Source organism: Lynx rufus, unplaced genomic scaffold, assembly GCF_022079265.1.
Source record: "Lynx rufus isolate CCGP_SWC_20201006 ecotype Redwood Valley unplaced genomic scaffold, mLynRuf1.p SCAF_17, whole genome shotgun sequence".
In the NCBI taxonomy this organism is placed as follows: Eukaryota; Metazoa; Chordata; class Mammalia; order Carnivora; family Felidae; genus Lynx; species Lynx rufus.
The window spans coordinates 4043593-4069008 of NW_025814831.1; the positions used below are offsets into that span (position 1 = coordinate 4043593).

The following is a 25416-nucleotide window of genomic DNA, read 5'->3' on the forward strand; positions in this document are numbered from 1 at the left end:
TGGCACAGTGCTCACGGTGGCTGAATCTGGACTGAAGGGTCTATGGGACTTTATTGAAATATGCCTGCAGGGCTTCTCTTGGCCTGAAGATTTTTCAAGGTAAAAAGTTTAAAAAAATTATAGAAACAAGAACACCACCCGTGGGCACGACAGAGGTGCGTGGGGAGGAGGCCCCAGGATGGGCCCCAGGAGCTCCATCCAGGGGTGGGTGACCTGGGGAGGGGGGAGGTCTCCCCACTCCCTCTGAGCCCTTGCTTCCGCTCTGCTTTTTGTCCGGACGGGACACGAGGAGGGCGAGGCTGACGGTGACACAGCTGCTGTGAGCGTCCCGGGAAATGGGGACTGGCAGGCAAGGCCAGTGACCCTGTCCCCTCATCCCTGCTGCTCTGACGTGGGAAGATGAGACCCTTCTCGTCAGGCTCTCTTAAGGTCACACTAGACACTGGGTCGAGAGCTGGCACAGGCCCGGCCCTCGGTGGCCTCATGACCAGTGTCAGCTGAGAACAGGCCATCATTTAATCCCTGCTGTCTCTTCTGTAAGCCCCATGCCTGCTAAGGGCCCATCCAGAGCCACCCACCTGGCCTGGTCCAGGCGCAGCCCTGGGTCCTGACGAGCGACAGGAGGGCTCCTCTTGGCGCTAGCTGTCCTCTGATGTGTCCCCTCAGGCAGTGACGTCCCTGGCCTAGCTGGTTTCTCGTCTGAGTGGACACGATGCCGGCCTGCCCTACCCCTCGGTCAACCTGTGTCCATATGCCACATCGCCTGGTCCCTTGTCCGCTTTTCATGGGACAAGAGTAAGCCCCCTCAGCGTCCTGTTTGCCACCCACTGATCTGCTCTGGTTCGTCCTGGGGCTGCCCACCCCTCAGCTAGATGCCTCTCTGCCTGTGAGGACACAGCTGTCTGTAGGGTCCCAGCCTCTAATCACTGGTGAGGACCAAACCCTAGGGTCTGGCTGTTGTCTCCCTACCGACCCGACACTGCCCATCTTCCTGGACCTCTTGGTGGTCCCTGCTCTCTCCCTTGGTCTTAAGCCTGCCTTCCTGGTCAGCTTCGACTGGAACCGAATCATTGATCCAGGGGACACTCACAGCCTCTTCTGCTTTGTGCTTCCCCCCTCCTGGCTGTGGTGACCCCACTATGCCTCACGCCCAAGCCTCACCCACACGGTGGGCTTCCCGCTGTCACGCTGACATCACATAGCTGCCAAGCCAGGCGGCAGGCGCCCTCGGGGCATGTGGGCAGAGGGGGCTCGCCTTGCTCCCCTTGCCCCATCGAGGTGGTCGGGGGGCTCCGGGCCTCTGCCATCACTCACCACCCTGCCGTACTTCTCGGCTCCCGCAGCTCTGGGCAGGAACTTCCTAACCCCTGGATTAAGGAATGGATGAAACACCGCCCAAAGACGCAGGGGCACCAGGTCCCCAGTGGCTCAGCTCCTGGGAGGCCAGGGACACGCGGAGGACGGCAAAGAGGGGGGCATAGCAGCCACTCTCTAGAGAGCCACCCGCCACCGGGAGCCCCGGCACCTGCCCTGCCTGCTGCTGGGCCCCCGGGAGAACACCCAGGGCTTGGAGAATTAGAGGTCCTGTAGCTGCTGTGGGCGCGCTTCGAGAGACGGGGAACCTCCCACCTCCCCTCAACCGGGACCCGACTCTGGCCACTCCAGACTCTCTCACATGGAGCCCAAAGGCGCACGAAAAACCACACGCTCCAGCCTTGCACCAGGAGCCATCTGTCCACTGGGAGCATTCCAGGGAGAATGGGCATTAGTCGTAAGACTCCTATTAGCAAAGGGCTCCCTCTTCGGCCGCGTGCGAGGGAACCCTGGCTCAGCTCGTCAGGCCTGAGGACACGGGCCTGGGGCATCTCGGGTAGCAGGGCAGACTGGGCTGACTGTGCACGGGAAGGGAATCAGGCAGGAAACATAAAAGGCTCTGGAGGCAAGTTTCAGATAAGGACAGGTGCTATCAAGAAGTAGAAGCCCAGAGGTGCCTGGGTGGCTCAGCCAGTTAAGCATGTGACATCAGCTCAGGTCTGATCTCATGGTTCATGAGTTTGAGCCCCGAGTCGGGCTCTGTGCTGACAGCTCGGAGCCCGGAGTCGGTTTCAGATTCTGTTTCCTTCTCTGTCTGCCCCTCCCCAGGTTGCGCTCTGTCTCTCTCTCTCAAAAATAAACATTAAAAAAAAATTTTTTTTTAACTTTCCCTCTTAAAAAAAAAAAAAAAAAAAAAAAGAAGTAAAAGGAGCACTGTGATGGGGGAGGTGGCCCCATGACTGGGATGGCCAGGTAAGGAGGTAGCCTGAAGGTCACACAGAAGCTGAGGGGCAAGGGGCCAGCATGTGAGGCTCCGGGGCGGGGGGGGGGGGGGGGGGGGGAGTGTGTGGGGGGTGGGGGTGGGGGTGGGGAGGGTGGTTTGTGCAATTTACAAGCTTTTAGTGACTGTGCTAACCAAACCGGTCCCTGCAGCAGGCCAGGTGGCCAAGATGTCACTGGGCAGGCACAACCCCAGACAACAGTCACCAGCATAAATACGAGAGGTACGTAAAATCCCGAGTCACCTCCAAACGCCAAGCCCGAGATGCACAGGTGAGCTGAGGAACCCCCCCCCCCCCATTTCCCGTGCCCACTGGAAAGCCGGGAGGGGCTGGCGGGGCTGTGAGCTGGGGCTGGACCCCTGGGACCACACACAATGCCACAGAGCGTGCCCAGGCCTGCCCTGCTCCGGGCTCTGCAAGTGCTGTGTGTACGAGAGTCCAGTGTGCTTGGGCATTTATACCAGGTTACCCCCACCCCCCGGGCAGCACAGACACCTGTCTGCTCAGCGTGGTTGGATCCACATTGGTTTTGCCATGAAACCCCCTTTTACCTACAACGTCTATTTCCATCCCATGATCTGGGCTTCCCTTTGGGAAGTGTTGCTCTAGGCCAAGCCCCATCCCGCCCTCATTCCATGGAGAACGAAGGCACTCCAGGGAGGGGAGGGAGAGGCAGGGGCCAAGCGGAGGGAACAGGACTGTGTCCTCATAGCATTTGTAGAGGCACCGCACACAGTCCCACCCACGTCCCGAGTCGTGGCCCCACTGAGACACAGGGTCTGTCCCCTCTCCTGGAATCTGGCCTGTGACTTCTTTAACCAACTCGACGGCAGGTCTGAACCTGGGGTCCGGGAGCAGCGACCTAGTGGCTCTTCCCACAAGAGCCCTGCGGCGTGAGAAGCGGGCTATGCAGAGGCCGCACAGAGGCGGACGCGAGCACGGGCCCCCCAGGCCCGGCCCTGGGGGAGCCCAGAGGAGCCGTCCCCGCAGACCGCCTGCTTCTGAGGCGTAACAATAATAAACGACTGTTAAAAGCCCCTAACTTTTGGGGTGGTGTCTGTGGACAAGCAGCACGGAAGACAGAGAAGGCTGTGATGGGCCAGGGAACAGGGAAGAAAGAAGCGGGGTGTCACGACGGGGAAAGAACAAGAGAGGGTGGGTGGAGAGGCCCCCGGGAAAGAGGCAGGAGGGCGAGGACAAGGAGAAAGGCCACGCGAAGGCCAGGCTTTGCATCGTCTCTCCCTCCGACTCGGGCTCTGCGATCTCTCACACCTCTTTGGGGGGCCCTCAGCTCCCCCTGCTCCAGGGCCTGGCCGTCGACAGCTCTCCCTCCTGCCTCTACCCTGCGCCTGCACCCACCCCGTCCATCCTTCTGGGGTCCTGCGGGCCCGCCCGCCTTCCTGCATTTCTCCCACAGAATGCACTGGGGGTTCCCCTCGTGGCCCAGGCTCAGCCTGAGCCCGCACGCCTCTGCGCCCCGTCATCACCCCCTTCCCGCCCGCTCTCCCTCCGCACACCCTCCTTCACCCGGCAAGCCCTGCGCCTCACAGCCCGGCCTGGTGACGTCCACCTGCCTGAAGGTGCGCGCTGCTCCCTGCCTGCCGCTGAAACGCCATCCGAGCCAAGCTCTTGGCTTGCTCTCATCCAATAAAGGGACAACTTTTTATCGAAGGACCACGCGCACCCAAAAAAGCACACACATCCTAAGTGTGTAGCTCGATGGGTTTTCATAATCTGAGCACAGCCGGGTAACCACACCCAGATCTGGAAGCAGAACACGAGTCTGCGTGTCTCCCCAGTCACCACCCTCCCTGCTCTGCAGACCCCACACGGGACTTGAACCTCCCGTGGAGCCGGTGGCTCAGAAGCTGCATGTGAAAAAGGTAATGGCACTCCCCAGCTGGCCCTCCCCCACCCCCCGAAGCTGGAGGCCTTCCCACAGCGCAGCCCAGGGAGGTCATGGGGAGAGGGAGGGAGGGACGTAGGCCAGTTCTCAAGGGCAGAGGAGCGTAAGTGGGCAGAATAAAGCACACACGGATGCCGGGAACTGCACATTGAAGGAGGAAGGGCAACCCATCCCTATGCACATACCCTGTGAAGTCAACCATCCTGCAGCATTTCCCACACTGGGTCCCACGGAACACCCCGGCACCCCCGCCGGATGCTCATGCTGCTTACTAGGAGGGCTGGGCAAGGCATAACTCACCAATGCAGTAACAGGGGGTGGCGAGGAGAGCCCTGGGGCGTGAGGGGTGGGTGACCAGGAAGGTTCCCTGAGCCGGTCACCCCGGAAACGCAGGCCAGGCAGGCCCGGCAAACGCAGAGCCTGGAGGGGAGCAGGAGGTGAGGTGGCTGGAGTCCAGGGACGGAGCAGGAAGAGGTCAGAGGGCGTCAGGGCCGTGGGCTGAGGGAGGAAGTAGACTTTGTGCTGAGTGAGGTGAGAAGCCACTAGAAAGTTCGGAAAACGGGAGTAACATGAGGTGACCCTGGCTGACCTGGAGCCCGGGTGAGAGATGGCCAGGCCCAGGGACGGTGGTGGGGGCCTCAGAGCAGGCCTGGAAGGCACAGGCCACAGAGTCTGCTGGAGGACGGGCCGTGTCACGCCGGGACGGGGCCGCTCCGCTTATCTGGACCCCGTCAGAGCAGGAGCGGGGCCACCGTGCGTTGATAAACATAAACATGAACACACGCGGCTGCTGAGTCAGAGACAGAAGACGGGGAGAGGCCTCGAGTGAAAGAAGCCGACGGCCCTTTCCCAGAGAGGAAAGCAAAGCCTTGAGACGCTGGCGGGATGGGGGGACGGCCCGTGGGCCGCTGAGCGCGAGCGCCTGCGAGGGCCGCACGGACAAGCAGGACAAGCAGGACGCGTGCTAGGGCCACAGCCAGCGCACATCCCTGGGACGAAAGAAGATGACTTCACTCTCTCTGGGGGGGATGGTTTCGGACAGGTAGCTCCCAGTGGGAACCAGTGCAGGGTCCCGGGAGCTGGGGCTCCCGTGTCTTCCCACCCAGCGAGCCGTAGCCCGCTCCCCTGCGGCTGGCGCACGGCGTCCCGCCTCGTCACCCACTTCAGCAGGCTCCCTGCACCTTTGCCGGATTCACTTTATGAGCTCAGTTTTGTTTTGTTTTTTAAGTAATTGTTACCTTTGGGTTTATTCTTTTTTTTTTTTTAATTTTTAAATATTTATTTTTGGGGGGGAGAGAGAGAGGGAGGGAGAGAGAGAGAGGGAGGGAGGGAGGGAGAGAATGAGCGGGGGAGGGGCAGAGAGAAGGAGACACAGAATCCAAAGCAACTCTGAGCCGTCAGCACGGAGCCCGATGCGGGGCTGGAACTCAAGAACCGCGAGATCATGACCTGAGCTGAAGTTGCTTAACCACCTGAGCCACCCAGGCGCCCCAGGTTTGTTCGTTTGCTGACTGTTTCAATCTTTTTAAATTGAAGTATAATTAACATACTGACAATGTCACATTAATTTCAGGTGCACAGCATACTGATTCAACAACTCCATACCCCGCCCCCCCCCGTGCTCCCGACGCCAAGTACAGTCACCATCTGTCACCAAACAGCACGATTACAACATTGTCGACTATACTCCCTGTGCTGTGCTTTTCGTCTCTGAGACTTATACTGTTCATTTCTTTGAAAAGCACTGATGAAAGCGGGGCGCCCACACCCGGGTGGCTGGAGTGTGTGCCTCTTGGGCCTTCCTCTCGAGGCTTCTGGCTGAGCCTGGGCCCTCGGGTTCACTGGCCGCGTCTCCGTGAGAGGGACTCACAGCACCTTCCGGTCGGCACCGCAAAGTCCGGGACTAAGTGAGCCCGCGCCCGAGAATGGACAAAACCGAGCACACGGGAGGCTTTCGGACAGAGCGGGCATTGCTCAGGGCCCCTGCCAGCACCCAGTGGACAAAACAAACTCCCAACCACTAGGCCATACCCTCCCACAGGCTCCTTAGAGAGAGGCGGGAAACAGGTAAAAAGGACTTGTAAAAAGCGATTGAGGACACTTAATTGTTAATACTTGCATATATTTTTAGCTTTTTTCCCCGTGTAAAGCTCTCTATTTAAAAAAAGTTTTAACGTTTATTTATTATTGAGAGACAGAGAGAGACAGAGCATGAGCAGGGGAGCGGGAGACACAGAATCCAAAGCAGGCTCCAGGTTCCAGGCTCTCTGTCAAGCGCGGAGCCCGAAGTGGGGCTGGAACTCACAGACCACGAGATCATGACCTGAGCTGAAGCTGGACGCTCCACCGACTGAGCCACCCAGGCGCCCCTAGCTCTTTATTTTAAACAAAAATCTGGCTTATGTTATTTTGTGTTCTGCTTTTGGCTCAGTTCACAATATAAGATGCCTTTCCCCAGGGCCGCCACCGCTGTGACTCCAACAGCCGTCACCTGGGGCGGTGGGGGGGGGGGGGTTGCTGCTTGAAAACCAAGGCTGAACATCACTGAGGTGCTCTCAGGAGCATCTGTAACTGAGTCCTTCTGGTGCCCAGTCCGGGTGGGGGTGGGAGTGGGGATGAGGGCTCCAGGGAAACTTCTGTAACTGCCAGGATGATAAAGAAGTGGTCAGCAGGAAGGGCTGGGCACTGGTATTAAGCATGACTCAGGGATCAGGAGGAATACAGAGTGAGGTCATTAGCAGTCCCCAGAGACCTGGCGGGGGACCGGGAGTGGCCTGGGGCCCTAGAACCAGACTGCAAAGGGGTACAAAGTGAGAAGAGGACTAAGCCTGTGACAGAGGGCCTGGAAGGCACAGGAGGAAGCAGAGAGCAGGGGAGAGGGCTGCTGAGCCTCCAGGAGGGGAAGGGAGAGGGGATGAGGAAGACCAAGTGATGTCCTGGGGTCACTGGAGGAGGGGGAGGGCTCAGGGCCCGGGCCCAGTCCAATCCTAGAGGCTCCTCAGTGGAGGACCTCTTCCTTTAGCACGGGCCTGGTCACAGGGAGGGAGGGGACCGTGAGGAAGAACCGTCAGGCCCCATCCCCCCCAGCCGCACGGGCCCCCACCATCCTCTACGACACTGGGGCCGTGGCCCTGACAAGGTACACCTTTTTTTTTCCTGAAGGACGAACAGAAGAATGTCTGTGGAAGTGGACAGAAAGGAGGTTCTGGAAACTCACTAATCGGCACCGGCCAGGCTGCCAGCCAGGCACTCAGCCCCCTACCCATCCATCTAACCCATCGTCCACCTATCATCACGCGCCCACCTAGCCCTCATGTCTCCACCACACTCGTGCCAATCACCAGCCCACTCACCACCCAGCCTCCACGCAGCCTCCAGCAGAGATTCGCCCGGACATATCTACCACGTGCCAGGCACTGTGCTTGGTGCTAGGGATTAATTTTCTTGGCTCCAGGATATTAAAGTCTGGTGAGAGACACATCAGTAACCAAACAGTCCCACAAAAACACATAAGACCGCAACCGTGAGGGGTTCTGAGAACATACGACGTGGTCAGGCGAGGCCAGGAGGGCAGGGGAGAGCGTGCCCGGCGGAGTGAGAGCACAGGGAAGGAAGGCGCGAGGGGGCGGCACTGGACCAGGCGGCTGGAGTCGGAAAGGCGGGGCGGCACCACACAGGGCCGGTCTCACAAATTGCAGGGAGGTCTGCTGGCACCCGGGGCTCGCAGACTGAAGGTGTTCGGAGAGAGAAGGCAGAAGATGTGCCTGCGGGCAGATGGTAAGAAATAAGACGCACCTACAAAAGTTTTCCCAGCTGCACGGAGGACTCCAAGGAGGGCACGGCATCCTGGCCTCTTCGTGAGAAGGGCGAAGGTGGGGGGAGGGCGGAAAAGACAGGCGCCTGCCTAGGGGGACACGGGCGGCAGAGGGTTCCACAGGTGTCGCCTGCCCTCTGCCACCACTCTGAGAGCTCCTGAATACGGCCCGAGACATGCGGTTTCACAAAAGGCAACCGGGACGAGCCCCAACAACCCTCCTCCCCGTGGGAGAGCAGGACCAAAATGCCAGGATGGGGGTGAGCAGGAAGCGGCACAGGCCATCCGACTTCAGCCAGGTCACGATCTTGCGCTCCGTGAGTTCGAGCCCCGCGTCGGGCTCTGGGCTGATGGCTCGGAGCCTGGAGCCTGTTTCCCATTCTGTGTCTCCCTCTCTCTCTGCCCCTCCCCCGTTCATGCTGTGTCTCTCTCTGTCCCAAAAATAAATAAACGTTGAAAAAAAAAAATTAAAAAAAAAAAAAAAAAAGAAACCAGGAAACTTGTTTCTGCTGAACCCAAGTCCTCCAGAGGGAAGGTGAGGAAGGCCAGGCCTCGTGGTTCTTAAACCTTACAGTCTCCAGGATTTGTGTGTGGGGCTTATTAAATGGCACATTCCTTACTACTCAGCCATAAAAAAGAATGAAATCTTGCCATTTGCAACGACATGGATGGAGCTGGAGAGTATTATGCTAAGCAAAATAAGTCAGTCAGAGAAAGACATATGATCTCACTCGTGTGTGGAATTTAAGAAGCAAAACAAATGAGTAAAGGGGGAAAAAAAAGAGAGGCAAACCAAGAAACAGACTCTCAACTACAGAGAACACACTGATGGTTACCAGAGGGGAGGTGGGGGGATGGGTGAAACGGGACGGGGGTGAAGGAGGGCACCTGTGACGAGCCCTGGGTGACGCATGGAAGGGTGCCGAATCACAATATTGTACACGTGAAACCAGTATAACGTTGTATGTTAACTATACTGGAATTAAAACTAAAACTTAATAAAATGAATGAATAAATGAATGAACGGACAAATGAATGAACGAATAAACAAACATCATGTTCCTGGGCTTGGGGCCAGCCTTTCCGCATGAGACCTTGGGTCTAGGGCTCAGAAATGACCTTAAAAAACAAATGTTTTTTAAATGTTTATTCATTTTTGAGAGACAGAGAGAGACAGAGCTTGAGTGGGGGAGGGGCAGAGAGAGAGAGGGAGACACAGAATCGGAAGCAGGCTCCAGGCTCTGAGCTGTCAGCACAGAGCCCGACGTGGGGCTCGGACTCACGAACCGTGAGATCATGACCTGAGCCGAAGTCGGACGCTCAACCGACTGAGCCACCCAGGCGCCCCAGAAATGACCTTTTAAACCAGCACCCCAGGTAATTCTGTTCAGGGTATCTGTGGGTTACCTTCTACAATGCTCTGCACTCTGTCAAGAAGAAGGCAAGACTACACTACCCAAAGTGGTCTGCAGATTTTACTGCGATCTCTGTCAAAATCTCAGCTGTTATTTCGGGAGGAATGGAAAAGCTGATCCTAAAATTCATACAGAATTGTGAGGGACCCCGAACAGTTAAAATCATCTTGAAAAAGACAATTTTGGAAGACTCACACTCCGTGATTTCAAAACTATGATGAAGCCACAGTATTCAAAGTGTGGTACTGGTTGAAGGACGGGCATATACGCGCGTCAGTGGAGCAGAACTGGGATTTCAGAAAACAGTCCACGCAGTCAAGTGATTTTCGCCAAGACCGCCAACATCATTCAACAAGAGCATAGCCCTTTCAACAAACGGTGCTGGCACAACTGGACTGAACACATTCAAAAGGAGGCCGGACCCTGACCTCACGTCACATACAAAATGATCTTCAAGGGGCTCAGAAATAAATGTAAGAGCTAAACCTGGCAATCGTTTCTTAGAGATGACACCAAAGGCACGAGCAACAAAAAGAGAAAAGACAAAATGGACCTCATTAAAATTAAGAACTTCTGTCTATCAAAGGACACCATTAAGAAAGTGAAAAGACAGCCCACACGATGGGAGAAATATCTGCAAGTCCCGTGTCTGATAAGGGTCTCGTGTCCAGAATAAATAAAGAGCTCTTCAACCAACAACAAGAACACAAACAACCCCATTCAACAGGCAAAGGACTTGAACAACGTTTCTGTAAAGAAACACAAATGGCCCACGAGAACACGAAAAGATGACCGGCGTTAGTCATTAGGGAAACGCGAACCGCAATTGCGCAGCACCATGCCACACGCACCAGGATGGAGAGAAAGAGGAAAATGGAAAAGCACGAGAGGCGCCGATGTGGAGAAACGCCCCCTGCTGGAGGGAATGCCAAGTGGTGCAGCCACCGGGGAGAACAGTTTGGCAGGTTAATCTCCAAAGCTTAAACAGAGTTACCATATGAGCCAGAAATCCCATTCCCAGATATGTGCCAAAGAACTGGGTCGGGCGTTCAAACGAAAACCACACGAATGTCCAGAGCAACCGTCACGACAGCCACGGAAGCTGGAAGCCACCCAGGCGTCCGCCGCCCGACGAGTGGACAAACGGAATGTGGTCTAGCCATACTGTGGAGTGTCACTGAGCCGTGAAAGGGCGGAGGCACCGGTGACGTGGATGCACCTTGAAAACACGATGCTCTGGGGGCGCCTGGGTGGCGCAGTCGGTTAAGCGTCCGACTTCAGCCAGGTCATGATCTCGCGGTCCGTGAGTTCGAGCCCCGCGTCGGGCTCTGGGCTGATGGCTCAGAGCCTGGAGCCTGTTTCCAATTCTGTGTCTCCCTCTCTCTCTGCCCCTCCCCCGTTCATGCTCTGTCTCTCTCTGTCCCAAAAAATAAATAAAAGTTGAAAAAAAAAATTAAAAAAAAAAAAAAAAAAGAAGAAAACACGATGCTCTGGGAAAGAAGGCAATTGCAAAAGGCCGCTTATCATGTTAAGCCCCTCGCTATGAGATGTCTAGAAGAGGAAAATCCATACGGGGAAAAAGCAGATGAGTGGTTGCCAGGGGCTAGGGGAAGGGGGGCTGGGGAGTGGCCGCTCCCGGGTAGAGGGTTTCCTCAAAACCTGATGAAAATCTTCTGGAACTAGATGTTGATGAAGGTTGCACAACATTATGAATGTGCTAAATGCCACTAATGGTAACTTTCACGTTATGTGCAGTTTACCACATTTTTTTTTTTTTTAAAGCAAAAGCTGGGGCGCCTGGGTGGCTCAGTTGACGTCCAACTTCGGCTCAGGTCACGATCTCATGGTTTGTGCGTCTGAGCCCTGCTTTGGGCTCTGTGCTGACAGCTCAGAGCCCGGAGCCTGCTTTGGATTCCGTGTCTCCCCATCTCTCTGCCCCTTTCTGCTCACACTCTGTTTCTCTCTCTCAAAAATAAACATTAAGGAAAAGAAAAAAAGAAAAAGTTGACAAGCCTCGGTTTTGCTGATGTACTATTGTTTTGCAAAACATTATCCCTGGGGAAGCTGGGGAAATGGTACTCGGATCTCTATTATTTCTTACAAATGCATGTGAATCTGCAATTATCTCAATAAAAATTTCAGTTAAAAAAAAGAAGTAGGCAAGCTAAAATGTTGGCTTATTCATATTCAAAACTTCATAAAAATGAAAAAAAATAAAGATTGCAAATATAAAATGGAGTAAATAAGGAATTTAAGATTTAAGAATCACTTGGAAATGCTAAAGAATATATATAGCTTCGGTGTCCTTCCAAAGGCTGTGAGCGTGTGAGTATGCGTCCCTGCTCCTGCTTATTTTTGTCTTCTAGAGAGGAGTTACAGGACAGGCGTGGGGAGAGAGCCGCACCCCCTTACTGGAAGTACCCAGGGATTTAATTACAGCCACCAACAGGCTTTGATACTGACAAATCAAAGGGCTGCTCGGGGCCGTAAAGTTTCCCTTGAACAAGACCTCACAGGAAAAAAGAAAACGAGCTGCTGTCCTACGTACTCAAAGGATAAACGCCCCTTACTAATTATTAGGAGTAAGAACGCATTTCATTTATTCCACGCCACCAGCATTACAGAATAAACCACTGCCCTTTCCCAGTAGCCGAGAAATCCTACAGGCAGAACTTGCTGTATGCACTGAGACCCTGGCCAGGCCCTCGGTGCAAGTGGAGGAGCCATTTTCGTGTGACGGACCATCCCGCCCTCCCGGGGCCCACAGGGACTGTTCTCAGGTTAAGGGCTTCACCTTAGTAGGCAAGTGCAAAGAAATACTTCTCAGCTTAGGGGCGCCGGAGTAGCTGAGTCGGCTGAACGTCCGACTCTCGATTTCAGCTCAAGTCATGATCTCACGGTTCATGGGTTTAAGCCCCCACATCAGGCTCTGTGCTGACAGCACAGCACCTGCTTCAGATTCTGTCTCCCTTTCCCCCTGCCCTTTTTCCTCTTGCGCACACACTCTCTCTCTCAAAAATAAACATTAAAAAAAATTCAAAAAAAAAAATAAATACTTCTCAGCTTAGATAGTGTGAGCTAGAAGAATTGAGACAGGTTCTGTGCTTCCTGGAACGGACACAAGCTTGTTTTTGAGTTATATACAGTATTCGTTAGCTCTGATCCGAACTTTCTCATCTGGTACATTCTCCCAAGAACTGGCACTCTAGACCACAGTCCTGGGAGAAATGGCTCTGGTGACCAGAGACAGTGTTAAGACTGCAGCCCACGATTCTGCTGCCCGCTGCCTGTACCTCTGCCAGTGGAAGCCAACGGCAGGGATAAGTGTGACCCAGGAGGCAACCACACTCTCACCCGGCAACTCGCTGCAGAGTTGGGTTTCCATCCAATTTTACGGGTCCGTGAGCTCCCTGAAGGCAGGACCGTGCCTGCCTGCCCGGTGCCCGGGCTCGGCGCCTGGCACACAGGAGCCTCCTTCTGAGCAGTCGTTCTTTGTGTGAAGGCACCCAGCCCCAGCCCCATGGTGCGCTGCCTGGACTGCTCCCGGGGCCTCCTCGGGGGGCTGTGTGCACCCTCACCAGCAGGCAGCACCCCCCTGGCCCCACGCCACTGGGGCTACATCACCCCCCTTCTCAGCCTGCTCACATGACCTTACACGGCCCCCACCGGGAGTGTGCATCAGAGCCCTCCCTGCTCTGCAAAGCCCAGCCTGCAAACTGCCTGCTGCAAGAACCTTCTGACAGACGGCCCGCCCCATCGGCCAGCCCTAAGGGGCCCCCATCCAACACGCCCCCCACACTTCACTCCTCTGGCCTGGGCAGGCGCAGAGGGAACTGGACAAGCTTTCCTCTTCACAGCCTACAGCGCTCCACACATCACCGCGTGTCACAGAGTCCCTGCCCAGGAACTGTTCATGAACTTGGCATTCTGGGGACAGCAAGCCCCCGGCAGAGGGGGAGGGCGGTGCAGCTAACTCCAGGCTCCACAGAAACAATGCCTCTTGCTAACAAAGACTCTGGCTTTTCTGTTTAAGGGCTCACTCCAACGATTTTGGGCTGGAAGGGACCTGGGAGGCCAGTGTAACCTCATATTCTGGGCAAGCAAACTGATAGTGAAATCCGTGCTGAAGGTCAGGGTGAGGGCCTACGGCGGAGCTGCTCCCAGAGCGCAGGGGTCTGGGGCTCAGGTCAGAGTTCTCCACGCTTCTGGCAGGTGTGCCTCTACCCTAAGGAGTGCTCACACGTGTGTGCACACGCCACACACACACAGCCGCTCGCACACGCGCCCGCACCCGTCCCTCAGCCAGAATGGAAATAAACCCAGGGTAAGAGGAAAAAAACCTGCAAGTTTCACAGCCAAAGGAAGTATTCTTCTAGACAGATCACTTAGATGCGGGCCTTATGAGGACCTGGATAAAATTCAGTGGGGACATTTCGGGAACACGGAGGCGCACTGATCAGAGAGCCAGCCCGGCAGCGGCCCACCGGAAGACGCCCCGAGAGGGCACAAACCCTGCCGCCACGCCATCCAGACATCCCTTCGCTTCCCGACACCCGTCGCAGCGAGCCGCGTCTGCGCTGTGTGTGCGGACCCCACTCTTCCTGGGGCCCGCGCTGCTGCAGTGAGGCCCTCGGGCCCGTCCGCTCCCCAGCCGCGCGGCCCCCGCGGTCTTGCTCTGACTTGTGTGCTTGCTTTCGGTCTTCTGCGTCCTCCCCTGTTGCAGATTCTCTCCCTGCGTCTGGTCTGTTCCTTCTAAGCTCAGATAGGCTTGAAAACCAGACACCGACGTTAACAGGCCCCGATTTAAAGCACCAGCAGACTCTCGAGGCGGCTGAGGGCCGGAGCCTGCTGTCTTTTGCCTCGGACTCCGCTGTGACCCGGGACCGATCCCCTGCCCCTCGGGCTCTGGGTCCTCAGCCAGAGAGGGAGCCATGCGAGCTGCCACGCTCCTGACTCTGAGTTTGCGAGCTCTGAGGCCGGGGCACAGCTGACTCGGGCTGCCGTGGGGCCCGCTGTGCCGAGCCCTCTGTCCTCACTGCCTCAGGGACGTGAGATGTTCCACCCGAGGCCTGCAGAGCCCACGCATCACGGGCAGTTTCACGGGAGCAGCTCTGCTGCTATTTGTTGCACAAATCGGGCTTAAGTGTAAGATTTTATTTGAAGAATGAGTTCCACTGCTAAAAATGCTTGGAAACTGCTGTCCTAGCTAAGTGAGGCTACCAGAGGCTGGTTCTGAGTTCCGGACGGGAGAAGAGCTCCCCTGATCCTCTCTTCTGGCCGGCCGACCGCAAAGCCAGAGGCCCTCTCCTCCGTGGCTCCTGCACCGGCTCCAGCAACTTCTCACACCCCCCTCTGCATCCGGTTGGAAGTGTGGCTTGGAGTCCAGTAAACCCAGCATCTGCTGGCGGCAGGGGGATGTGCAAATGAATCCAAAGCGCTCGGGGACAGGCATCCTGGACAGGGCTCATGTTCTCTTCCTCCTGGGAGGGGGCTGGTGACACCGACCGTGGCTGCTCTTCCTATCCACCACTCGAAGCCCTGTCAGACACCAGCCTGACGACTGTGCCGTGGTGAGCATCAGGGCTCCAAGCCGTAGTGACGCAAGAAGGCCGCGGGAACTTGATTCCAGCTGCACGGGTCCCCACGTGTCTCTGAGAGCTGACGTCCCGGCAGCCACTCAAAGGAATGCCCGGTCCCGCGTAGCAGCTTCCGGGCCCAGCCCTCCGGAGGAGTGATGCCGGGACGGGAAAGGTCCCTGGAGGCCCTTCCTGATGCTCACAGCTGTATGGGGCACACACCTGTCCGGCTGGGACACGGGTAACGGTCCCTGGGTCCGTGTTTTCACCAGCAGTCACATGTATGTTGGAGACGGACAAGGGGGCTGCCACGGGTCCGGGCAGCCCACGGTACCTGGCAGTCCTTTATGGGGAATCGCAGCCTTCCAGAATGAGGGGAAAGGCTGAGACTCGGCTATCCCAGAGAACAGTAACATTTCCTAGCAACGGTGTTTGAGGAGGGGAGCTCAAACACAAGTCCTGTTCAAGGGAGCTACGGGAGCAAGGACAACATGGGGGAGAAAAGAAAGAAAGTGGCCCAAAATTTAGTCTTTCTCAAACTGGGGCTGTTGTGCCCAACGGCATGGGACACCATGAGTGGAGGCCTCCCGCCTGCACTTGTGGGCGGCTCTGCTGAGTCCCCCCCCCCCAAGCCGGGACGTATAAAGGGAGCCCCACCCACCCCTGAGCACCACTCAGATTTCTGAGGGCTCAGGAGAGGGGACGGGGGACGTGGGCATCCCGAGGGCTGGACCACGGAGAGTGGAGCAGAGCAGAGAACCTCCCCCCGGGTTCTCAGCAGCAGGTATGTGAGAATCCGCCTCGGAGCTTCAAAACCCACAGCCTCCTGGGCCGTGGCAGCAGGGTGAACGCACTCCCTCTGCAACACACGGGGCAGGCGGCCTGTCACCCTGGAGTTAGGAACGCGTGCAGGGAGCAGGAACGACCTTAGTGGGGCAGGAAGGCCGACAGCAACTGACCGCGGGGACCCCGGCAAAACAGCCGAGCCGGGCCACCATGAGGGGCGGGGCGCCCAGGGAACAAGCTCCTGGCACGCTCGCAGGGCGCCCAGCGGTGTGTGCCCCACTCTCAGAACTAAGACCGCCAGCATCTAAGGCAAGCCTCTGCCATGGAGAAGACGAGACAGTTGCAGAGAACAGGCAACTCTGGGGCATGGAGACCACAGAGGAGAGGAAACTTCAAAAACCTCCTCGGAGGGGAGCGAAAGCAGGCTCGACAGCAGGAAACAGCGACAGGGACTTCCAGGAACTGAAAACGAGACCACAATATCATCCGACGGAGAGACTGCAGGCTAGAGGTGAGAATGTCTTCTAGAAAGTAGGACAAAAGTGTAGGAAGAAAAAACGGGAGAGAAAGGGAAAAGTGGGGCCAGTTTAGGAAAGCCCCCGGCACATAAGCAGGAACCCCAGAGAGCACAGAGAATGAGACAGGCAGAGGCAGGAAGCCGATGGCCAGAGGGCAGCAGGTCACAAACTCCAGGCTCATTAGCACAGAGGCTGAACTAGGCCCTCCCCGGGGCATATCACTATCTGTTCTGGGAACACTGGGAACAAAGAGATCTTACAAACTTCTAGAGAGAAAGGCAGGTCAGATATCAAGGATCAGGGATCAAAACGGCTCAGACTTCTCAACAGCAATGCTGGACAGCAGGAGATGGTGGAGGAAACCCTTCGAAATTCTACAAGAAGACAGTTTCCAACCCAGGCTGCTCTGCTCAGCCAAGGCCAACTGCCAGTTGGGCCCAAGACTTTCAAGTTATGTACCATGAGCCATTCTCAGGAACTGACGGGAGGATGAAGCTCACCAAAACAAAGGAAGAGGAAGACAGGGGGTCCAGGAGAGAGAGGACCCAAGGCAGGGTTGAAGGGCAATCCCAGGTGGACCGGGTGACCAGGCCAGACTGGGGCCGGCCAAAGCCTCCAGGAGGCATCTCTCCAAGAGGAGGAACTGGGTGGCACCTGATGTGCCCTCGAGCACGGACAGTGGAGATAACTGGCAGAGCCTGGGGCTGGATATGTAAAACCAAGATGGAAAATCATGACCATGAGCAAGTCCAGGGACAAGAGAGTCGTCCAGACAGGAAACGCAGTGGAGGCTCCTTGCGAGGAGCACATCCCCTTCCCTGGGCACCGTGTGGATGCTGGCACTGTGGCAGGCAGGCAGGCGGGCAGGGGCACTAGATCATGAACTGCTCTGCATCCTCCTCTCCCAGCAGGGAGTCAACTGAAAACAGAACTAGAAGGATCCAGAAACCGCTCCCTAGGCAGTCATTCAGGGATACGAAGCTACAAGAAAGCGGCTCCCAGAGAGGGGAGAGTGGGTGGGGAGGCGTGTTTCTTGTAGCACAGCCTGTGGGCCCAGCTGACGCGTTAACTTCTGCACTTATGTGTGTGATGTTGATTAAAAGCAACCAACTGAGACGTCTGAGCCCCACTCCAGACCTGCTGCGTTCACCTCCAGGGGAGGTACCTATGTGTGGACCTCTGAATACATGCCTCCAAATGGTCCTCAGGGGGAGCGGACTCTCCACTTTACTGGTCACGAAATGAAGGGCCAGTGAGTTTGGGCAACTCTCCCAAGGACAGTTGGTCTCATGGAAAAAAAGAAGTATTCGTTCGGGTTCTTTTGATTTCAGGAACCGGGCTCTGGCTCTGGTGGGGACGGTCCTGGCTGGCGGGGCTCTGGCGGCTTCCCGCCCTGTCTGTCCAAGGCACTCGTGTGCCCGCCAGCTGGGAGCGAAGGCCCCTGCAGCACGGCGGACACAGCACTGCTGGCTCGGCAGGACCTGAGCGGGGTCACCACCAGGGCCAGCGGGTACACGCAGGGGGGACCGATCCAGTCACCGAGGGAACGCCCGGACCGCGACGTCGCTCGGCTTCCTTTATCCAAAAACACTGGTGTCAGGAGCTCCACCTGTATTCTGCCTCAGGCTTGGATCGCACGGTGCGCACAGCAGACCCACCGACGGACCACAGAACTTCCACGGCTCACGGCTCCCCTTCCTCATTCAGCTCCTGCCCAAACCTGGGCCAGTGGACATCCCGAGCCCTCCCTTTACGTGATACCTTTCCTGCCTCCTATGCTCCCAGGTCTCATTTGGGTGATACCAGTATTTGGTGCTGAGAAGCACAAGACACACGGTCCCCAACCACGAACTGTCCCGTGCGAAGCTTTTCCCTCCTCAGAGACACCAGGCCAAACCCGTGACTGGTCGGTCACTGGAAATGCCCACCATCTCAGGGCCCAGTTCGAAGACTGCACCGTCCACGGGAACCACGGATGGCGACCGTGGGTGATCCGTGTTTCGTGGTCGCTCTCATAACCTGTGGCACCCTCTTTTTTTGGTCATTTATCGCCGATCTCACCAGCAGAGACATCTCCGTGCACGTTCGTTCCCTCTGCAACACCCAACACAATGTAGTGACTGCCTTCCTGTTTATTTGTTTCCTTACTGTTTGACACAATTTTTGGACAGCTCACAGAGGTATGACGGACTCACATAAAATGCACACATTTAAAGTGTCCACCTGAAAAGTGACATTTGTGTGCACTCAAGAGACCATCCCCATGCTGCTTGACCCTCCCAACCAACCCCGCAGCCCTCACCAATCCCTAAGCCACCACTGCTCTCTGTTACAAAAGTCCACATTCTCTAAGTTTTAAATAAATTAATCATATAATATGCACTCTTTTCTGTCTGGCTTCTTCCCTCAACAAAATTATTTCATCAGATCTGGAAACCCTTTGGCCGTATTTCTTCTGGTATTTTTCCTGTCACCCTCGTCCCTCTTTCGCCTCAGGACTGGGCTGCATTTGAACCAGGCCACATGAGGCTGTCCCATGCTCACTTGGCTCTGAGTTTTTTCCCAGTCTTTTTTTCTCTCTGTGACGTAGTTTGGATTTTTTTGAAAAAAATGTTAATGATTATTTTTGAGGCGGGGGGAGAGAGGGAGGAGAGGACCAGAGAGAGAGGAAGACACAGAATCCAAAGCAGGCTCCAGGCTCTGAGCTGTCAGCACAGAGCCTGACATGGGGCTTGAACCCACGAACCGTGAGATCGTGACCTGAGCAGAAGTTGGATGTTTACCCAACTGAGCCACCCAGGTGCCCACCCCCTCCTTGAAAAAAAATTTTTTTTTTTTTTTGAATTGGATGGTTTTATTCCTGTGTCTTTGAGTTCCTCAATCTTTTCTTCTGCAATGTCTACACAGTCACTAATGTCATACAGGGTATTTTAAATCTCAGACATTATAATTTTTATCCCTGCAAGTTTGATCTAGGTCTTTTTTTTATAGTTCCCATTTTTCTACTTAATGTATGCAATCTTTCCCCCAGTTTCTGGAACATAAAGAGTAAAGTTATAACACCTGTTTTAATCCCTGCCTATGAATTTTATCATCTGTATCCTTTCTGGGTCAGTTTCCATTGGTAGATTTACCTCCCTTCACTGTAGGCGATATTTGCCTGTTCCTCTGCCTGCCTGGTGAGTTCTGATTGGATTTAAGATCATGTGAATTTTACCTTGTTGGTGCTGGATGTTTTCATGATTTATAAATACTCTTGAGCTTTGTTCTGGGATGCTGCTAATTTACTTAGAAACAGTTTGATCCTTCTAGATCTTGGTTTTTTAATTTTATTTTATTTGAGAGAAAGAGAAAGAGAGCGAGTGAGTGAGAAGGCTGGAGAGAGAGAGAGAGAGAGAGAGAGAGAGAGAGAGAGAGCTAGAGAACCCCAAGCAGGCTTCATGCTCAGCACGGAGCCCAACTCGGGGCTCGATCCCACAACCCTGGGATCATGCCCCGAGCCAAAATCAAGAGTCGTATGCTCAACGGAGTTACCCAGGCACCCCTAGGTCTTGCTTTTAAGCTCTGGTCACCAGTATTAGAATTATATTCAGTACAGGGCTGATTTTGCCCCATCACTGGGGCCACATGCTCTTGGGATATGACCCAATTAAGGATAGCTAGGGCTCAGGAGGTTTTGCACTTGGGATGGTGAGATCAGGAACTACTCCTGCCTCTGCCGAGTTCCCAGGCATGTCCCCTCTGATGTTTACAGGTGGCTCTCTCGCTGGCCCCGCGTTGTTTCCTCACACGTGTGTTTCTGCGCATGAGCCCCTGTGGGGCCTCTGCAGCTCTCTAGTCCTCCCCCAAGTTCCTGCCTCCTCGGCCTCTCACCTTCCCAGAGCTATGCCCTCAACTCAAGGGGCAGGCTGCGCTCTGCTAGCCCCTACCTGGGGTCCCCCTGCCCATGCAACAGCCTGGCAACTATAGGGGTCACCTCGTTTGTTTCCTATTTGTCAGGGACCACTGTTCTTTGTTGTCTGATGTCCAATGTCTTGAAAACCACTGTTTCATATAATTTGTCTGGAATTTTTGTTGTCTCAGGCAGGAGGGTAAACCTGGTTCCTATTACTCTGTTTTGATTGGAAGCAGAAGTCCACGTAACTGGTCTAAAGCTTCCTATTTCACTTCCAAGTGATGATTCCTGTGGTTACGTGGCCCGTGCCTGCCGTGTGCACGCACTGTGCAAGGTATTTTAACTCAAGAGGACTGTGTCAGCTGTCTGTCTTGCTAGAAGACGAGCATTTGAAAGACAATATTCTAGAGCTCATTCAGTGTTCACAGAGGTCAGACCACGTGCGAGGCAGCAGGTGTCTGAGACAGCGTGAGCACGTAGGTGGAAGGACGTGAGAGGGAGATCATGCTCCCTGCTGGGACAAAACAGGGATTTCAGAGGGAGGCAATAGTACTCATTATTATGCCCACATAACTTGGGTCCCCTGAGTCCCTACTCTGGGAGGTAAGTATTTCCTCCACACAGAGAAGTATTTTGAAGGACTGTTTTAGGTTTGTTTTTTTGTTTTTTTTTTGCTATCCTGATTCTGCTGGAAAGTAAAGGAGATGAATTACCAGTTACTTCCTCCACGGGATCGAATCTCCCCTACCCAAGCATTATTATGGCAATTTTGGAACGTACAAAAAACCCAAAAGACGTCTACAGGAAACACCCCCACGCTCAGTACCAGTAACACTTCACCGTGCGTGCCTCTTCATGGGTCCACCTGTCTATCTACCCAGCGAACCATTTTGTTCTGGATGTGCTTCAAAGAGAGCTGCAGATGTCAGCAGAGTTTCCCCTGGATACTTCAACATGCAAATCATCAACTAAAGCCAGTATTTGTTTACAGCTTTCTCTTGAGGTAAAGTTAACACACAGCAGGTGTACGAACCATAGTTTGACAATGGTCATCCCTGGGGAAGCAGCCTCAAGCTGCTGGCACCCGTCCACCCCCCCACCCCGGCCCCCCGGGCAACCACGGATGCAATTCGTGCCACCAAGATCCATCTGTCCGACCCGTCCCAGGATTTCATACAACTGGGGCCATACAGGAGGTACCGTCTGTCATTGGCCTGTCGCTCAGGACAACAGCGATGGGGCGGGCTCCTCTGCGATCACTCCTTTTTATCCTGTCACCCAGTTCCAGCCGGTGCTGCGGTCCCCACCACCACCCTACAGTGCAGGGCTGTGGACCGAGGGCCCTGGTTCAGGCTTCACAGCAGGTTGTCCGGTGCTGCAGCCCGCGCGTCCCCTCCCTGCAAAGCATCTGCGCCATGAGAGGGTCTGATGGAGGGTGACTGCCTGCTTGGGACCGGGTCCCCCATTCCAGCTTCTCTTCCATCCCTGCCTTTGGCCACGGCCTGACTCATACAAAATCTTTCCTGCCAGGAGCGGAGGTGTCTGGTGGAAATTTTAGGAACATGCCAACCTGTTTCCCAAATGAGGCCCACAGTCCTGGGATCCAGGCCAGCACTGCAGGTGGGACCTGGGCCCTGGGCCCCAGGGCTGACCATCACTCAAGGCACCAGGCATAAATGCGGAGACAGGGCCTGGTGACTGCCGGCACCCTTTCCCCTGCCCTTGACGTCCAAGCTCCCAGGGAGTGGAGGGGAGCCCTGCCCCACCCCAGGGGTGCTGTCTCCCCCTTGCTGACCAGGCCCATCTGACTTCTGCGATGCACACCACCCCCCACCCCGGCCGTTATGCTGCAGCCTTGCAACCACGCGGTCACAGGGAACTGTGGCACCGCCTCGAGCGGGCTCCTTCCTGAAACAGCCTGACCAGGCCACTCGGCCTGGCCCCAAGCTCTGTGGTGGCCGGGCATGGGGACAGGCCCCCCCTGGTCCAGCGCAACGGTGCCTCTCTGGTCACGCTCACGTGTCACGGTTCATTCGGCGGGCAACCCCTTCTGTCCAGTCTGCCAGCCCCGGTCACGTCCTCGCACCAGCACTGTCTCTGTGAGAGGCTCCTGGCCACCTTGGAGCTGGCCGCCCCCTCCTCCCAGCTCACACAAGCTCTGTGAGCACAGGGCTGCCGTCCTGGATGAGGACAAGGCTGAGGAGTCTGGGCAGAGTCGCTGACCCCCGAGCCCTGGGACCTCGCTTCGTCCGGCTTGTCCTCTCCTCACCTGCAGGATGGGGAGGCTGGGCTATGAGTCTTCCAGGCCCCAAATCCTTTGCGTGTGGGTGCGGGGGTGGGGGTGGGGGGTGGAAAGATCCCCAGCGATGCAGATTTATATGGGCCAGCGACGTCCGCGGGGGCGTCCTGGAGCAGAGGGGCTGCGCCTGACTCACAAAGTCTGGGTCCTCTGTAAAATACCCCTATTCTCTCCGACTACAAAACAGATTTCCTGCCCGTCAGAGGAAAATACAGACAACAGGGAAAACTATTATCATCACTCATAATCCCTGGATCAAAAACAGCAATCCCTGTTGTAGTTTTTTCTAGGTATTTAGTGGGATTTCATCATTTTGTGTTTTTGTTTCTTACCAAATCGGTACCGCACGGCTTTTCTGAGCCTTGTGAGCACAGCAGACACAGACCTCAGTCCGTGGGTGTGTGTGAGGGGCCCTGGGTGCTGCTGCCGGGAGGGGCAGGGCACCCTTGGGGCCACACAGGGGGCACAGCACAGGAAGCTGGACACCACCTCCAGGAAGCGGCGAAGACCAGCTCCAAAGCCGCTAGGGCCACGGCTCCACCTGGAATGATTCTCCTTAGCGGTTTCTGCCGGAACATGATTTTAAACGGCCTTTCAAAGTACATCCTTGGGGCGCCGGGGTGGCTCAGTCGGTTGAGCGTCCGGCTTCGGCTCGGGTCATGATCTCGCGGTCCGTGAGTTCGAGCCCCACGTCGGGTTCTGTGCTGACAGCTCAGAGCCTGGAGCCCACTTCGGATTCTGTGTCCCCCTCTCTCTCTGCCCCTCCCCACTCATGCTCTGTCTCTGTCTCAGAAATAAACATTAAAAAAAAAAAAAAAGTACATCCTTGATTGTTTATAATAACCGTCACTGGCATAATTTGCTAAGTGGGCTCTTTACCACAAGGCCGGTGCCGCACCCGCTTCACCCACCGTTCACAGCTTCGCCGTGTGAACAGAACACAGTCAAGTTCACGCTGACCGCTAGAGACGGTGTTAACAACGGGTAGCTTTGGGAACATGTTTGATTGTTTCCCAAGACTGAGCCTTATTCAGACTATTCAGAGTTGTGAAGTACTCGCTCCAGAAGTAGGACACGTTCATCGCCAGATTTTCAGCAAAGGGAAGGAAAAACTCAGTCATGATAGTGCGCTACACCCAGACATCACCATTTCCTCCCGCTGTGTCTTTGCAGAGTTTTCAGTGTACGCATCATCGTTGTTTCAACTTCAACAGAACCACTGAACGTGTCTGTAACTGACATTTTACTCAGCAACGTGCTAGGATATGAGCATTTCTCGGTGGGAATAAAAGCTCTTCTGTGAAGTGACGTAGAAGACTTGTGGCGGATTTCCCTGAATAAACACATCGCAGTTCAGCTCCGCTCCGTCACAGCAAATCTCACAGAGCAGAGACCTCCTGGACACGAAGCACGTAACTGGCAATGTCTTTTCTTCTCCTTATCGAACACAGGGGCTCCGCGTGCTGGCCTGGCGTGTGGAGCTCTGTGCCCTTGTCCCAGAGCCCAGAGCATGACCGCTCTCACTGCCATGGGGGCGGTGGGGGGACAGGCCGTGCTGCGGAGGCCCCAGCTGGGGGTGGGGCTAACTTGCTGAATGGTCTTGTGTTAGCACCAGATGGGGCCAAATCCTCCGCCTCCCAAATGAGATGACAGGGACCTGGTGTCATTATCCCCAAGGCCTCCTAACAATTTTATTTCAGGAGACATCGGTCATCGATCAGAACACCCCAAAACTCTTAGGAGCAGGTGCTCAGCTGTACCCACAGAGCTTGGCTTTGGGGCGTGGATGCCCCCCTTCTCCCACCATCCGTCCCCGGCTGAGCGACCTGTGCCAGGTCGGCGGGTGTCACCAGATGGTGAAAGGGGTGAGAGTGTCATCGGGGCTACTTAGCCGTGCCTTCAGTCAGGGGTCAGGATGACGAAAACTCCTCTAACTGCTCTCCGCTCTGCTGTCCTGAACTGACATTTCTTCTTCTTTTTTTTTTAAGTCTGTTTATTTATTTTGAGAGAGAGAGAGCGCACGTGTGTGCGTGCACGAGCTGGGGAGGAGCATAGAGCAAGCGGGACAGAGGACCCAAAGCGGGGTCTGCACCGTCAGCACAGAGCCCGATGTGGGGCTTAAACCCACGAACCATGAGATCACGGCATGAGGCGAAATCAAGAGCCAGACGCTCAACCGACTGAGCCACCCAGGCGCCCCTAATGCTAACCCTTCTCGAATGAAAGTCTTCCTATTGTCAGGTGTGAACTTGTCGATGCGTAAGTTCTCGGCGCTTAAGGTTACGTGCAGTTACACATCCCCACTGGCAGCTTGTGGGCAGAGAATTCTTAGGACTATTATCTGGTATCATGCTTGTATACTTATTTTATGTTTTTGTCGTTCATACAGACAAAAATACCTGAAGCAGCTGAATTTAAAATAAAAGTTTTAAAAGTTACTCTGGCCATTGGCCAGACCTATCAGTCTTGGTTTCCCAAGTCTCTCTCTTTTCCTGGCAGAGTAAATGACCCCTGCAAACCGATGGGCAGTCCGCACAGGAAGGGTGGGCTGGGCGGGCCTAAGCCTCCTCGTGAGGCTGGGGACCCCATGGTCAGGGAAGGGCGGAGTCTGCTCAGGAGGCAGAGGCGACCTGGGGGTGGAGGGGAGCGAGTGATGCAGGAAAGAAGACTGGCCTGAAAGAAGAGGTGGGGCCAAACTAGGAAGGATGCTGCCCTTCCTTTACCAGGGCCGTCGGTGCCCACAGTACCGCGAAATGTCACCTCACCCACTGAGCTTGCTTTAGTGCTCCCTCTACCTTGGACAGAACGTTCTCCAACTAAAGCAAAAATGCTAAAAAAAAAAAAAAAATCCTAAAAACAACTATAAATATTTTCTCCAAATCCTTCCATATG

The 25416-nt window shown here is 55.3% G+C and overlaps 1 protein-coding gene across 7 annotated transcripts in view; it reads right to left on the minus strand.

The window, feature by feature from the left end:
• Nucleotides 1–25416, minus strand: part of TECPR2 (tectonin beta-propeller repeat containing 2) — a 108203-nt gene that overhangs the window by 3337 nt on the left and 79450 nt on the right. The gene's annotated exons all lie outside the window — the stretch shown is intronic.